We start from the raw sequence: 3,270 nt of genomic DNA, 5'->3' as shown, positions 1-3,270 counted from the left end.
AGCAATGTATTCAGCTTCAGCAGTAGATAGTGATACGCAGTTCTGTTTCTTCAAGGACCAACAGACCAAAGATCGTCCGAGGAAATGACAAGTGCCAGAAGTTGACTTGCGGTCCACACAATCACCAGCATAGTCAGAGTCAGAATATCCAATGAGATCAAAAGCAGAGCCCTTGGGGTACCATAATCCTAGTGTTGGTGTGTGAGCTAGATATCGAAGAATATGCTTCACAGCCTTATGGTGTGATTCCTTTGGTGCAGCTTGAAATCGGGCACACATGCAAACACTAAGCATTATATCTAGCCTAGATGCACATAAGTACAATAAAAAACCAATCATGGAGCGGTATACCTTATGATCGAAGTCAATACCATTTTCATCAATGCATAGATGGCCATTTGTGGGCATAGGAAGTTTGACGCCTTTGCAATCTTGCATGCCGAATTTCCTCAGTACATCTTTGAGGTATTTCTCCTGAGATATGAATATGCCATTGCACTGCTGACGGATTTGAAGACCTAAGAAGAATTTCAACTCTCCCATCATAGACATTTGATATTCTTCACTCATCATATAGGCAAATTCATCACTATAACGTTGGTCAGTACAGCCAAAGATAATATCATCAACATATATTTGGCACACAAACAGTTCACCATCATAAGATTTAGTAAAGAGAGTAGGGTCGAGTGAACCGGGTGTGAAGCCATTCTTCACGAAGAATTCCTTCAATGTATCATACCACGCCCGAGGGGCTTGCTTGAGGCCATAGGGAGCCTTATTGAGTCTGAAGACTTTGTCAAGATTCTTTGGATCTTCAAAACCTGGGGGTTGAGCAACATACACTTCTTCCTCAAGCTTACCATTGAGGAATGCACTTTTCACATCCATTTGATATAAGGTGATATCATGATGGTTAGCGTAAGCAAGTAATATGCGAATAGCCTCAAGTCTAGCAACAGGTGCAAAAGTTTCATCGAAATCAATTCCTTCAACCTGTGTGTAGCCTTGAGCTACTAGTCGTGCCTTATTCCTCACCACAAGGCCATTTTCATCTTGCTTGTTGCGGTAGATCCACTTTGGGCCAATGATATTATGCTTGCGAGGATCTGGGCGATTGACTAATTCCCAGACATTGTTAAGCTCGAACTGATATAATTCTTCTTGCATAGCCTGAATCCACTCCAGCTCCAGAAATGCTTCATCTACCTTAGTGGGCTCTGTGATAGAGACAAAAGCATAGTGCCCACAAAACTTAGATAAATGTGAAGCTTTTGAGCATGTGAGAGGACCTGGTGCGCTAATGTCATCGATGATCTTTTCCACTTGCACTTCTTTTGCAACGCGAGGATGAGCTGGTTGTCGCTGAGGAATTTGATCGGCATTTTCTTCAGCACCATTTTCCTCATCATGTTCTTCAGGTGCATCAGCTCGACGTTTTTCATGAACAGGAATGAATTCTTCAGCAGATTCTTCAGTAGGAATGACATCCTCAGTTGCCTTGAGCTTGATAGCATCCTCAGGTGCTGGTTCATCTAACACAGAAGGTAGGTGCTCTCTTTGCGAGCCATTAGTTTCATCGAACCGCACATCTACAGTGTCAACAATCTTGTGAAGAACAATGTTGAAGACTCTGTAGGTGTGCGAGTCCTTTTCGTAACCAAGCATAAAACCTTCGTGTGCTTTCGGTGCAAATTTAGAGTTGTGGTGAGGATCTCTAATCCAACATTTAGCACCGAAGACTTTGAAATAACTCACATTTGGTTTCTTGTCAGTGAGGAGTTCATAGGCAGTCTTCTTGAAGAATTTGTGAAGATATACTCTGTTGATGATGTGGCACGCAGTATCAATTGCATCAATCCAAAAAAGCTGAGGCGTTTTGTATTCATCAAGCATAGTGCGAGCCATCTCAACAAGAGTTCTATTCTTGCGCTCCACGACGCCATTTTGCTGAGGAGTATAGGGAGAAGATAACTCATGAGTAATACCAAGTTCATCAAGACCGGAATTCTTGAACTCAGTTCCATTGTCACTTCTGATATGCTTGATCTTCACACCAAAGTTGGTTGAAGCCCTCGAGGAAAATCGTTTGAAGACTTCCTGCACTTCATGTTTGTAAGTAACAATGTGTACCCATGTATATCGAGAATAATCATCAACAATGACAAAACCATATAGAGATGCATCATTAGTGACTGCTGAGTAATGATTAGGTCCGAAGAGGTCCATGTGAAGCAATTCGAATGGACGAGTAGTGGTCATGATAGTCTTCGCTGGATGCTTGGCCTTGGTCATTTTTCCAGCTTCACAGGCTCCGCATAAGTGATCCTTGAGGAATTTCACATTCTCAATGCCAATGACATGCTTCTTCTTCGCAAGCGTGTGCAAATTCCTCATGCCTGCGTGACCAAGTCGTCGATGCCATAGCCAGCCTTCTGAAGCTTTTGCAAGTAGACATACGGCTGGTTGTGGTCCTGTAGAGAAATCAACAATATACAGATCTCCTCTCCTAAAGCCTTCAAAGACTTTGGAATTGTCAGCTTCCATAATCACAACACAGCGATACTTGCCAAAGACAACAACCATATCAAGATCACAAAGCATTGAGACTGACATGAGATTGTATCCTAAGGACTCAACAAGCATGACTTTGTCCATGTGTTTATCCTTAGAGATTGCAACCTTACCAAGACCCAATACCTGACTTTTGCCTTTGTCAGCAAAGATGATATGCTTCAGAGTGACGGTGATAAGGGAGCATCCATCAATAGATTCTTGTCACCAGTCATGTGATTTGTACATCCACTATCAAGGACCCATTCAGTAGTTTTGGGTTGATCATCCTGCAGATGAATTAGTGTAGCTTACAATCTCATATGCTTCATCAGTGAAGAATATGATATCAAGTTCATCAGATGAATTTCATCAAGCAGTAAACAGATATAGCAGTATGAGGACGTGTGAAATGAAAGTTCATTTCATCATGATTCGCATGCGTCCTTTCAGGCAATTTCGTCAGGTCCCCAGCAAATTCTTCAGACGTTAAAGCGCGTCTGGAGACCTGACCTTGCAGAAGAGATTAGTTCTTTTTCTTCACCACCCACATCTAGAGGGGTGGCAAAGAATTCATCACTCTGCGAGCACCATATGAGAAAGGTGGCAAAGATGCCAAACCGTTTCGTTTCACATAAGAGGGGTTAGGGTAAGCATATGAAGAAGCAGAGTAATTCTTCGAGGACTTATGAACATAATGATTTGAAGAATAATGCA

Source organism: Triticum aestivum, chromosome 6B (assembly GCF_018294505.1).
Source record: "Triticum aestivum cultivar Chinese Spring chromosome 6B, IWGSC CS RefSeq v2.1, whole genome shotgun sequence".
Lineage (NCBI taxonomy): Eukaryota > Viridiplantae > Streptophyta > Magnoliopsida > Poales > Poaceae > Triticum > Triticum aestivum.
This window is presented reverse-complemented; position numbering follows the sequence as displayed.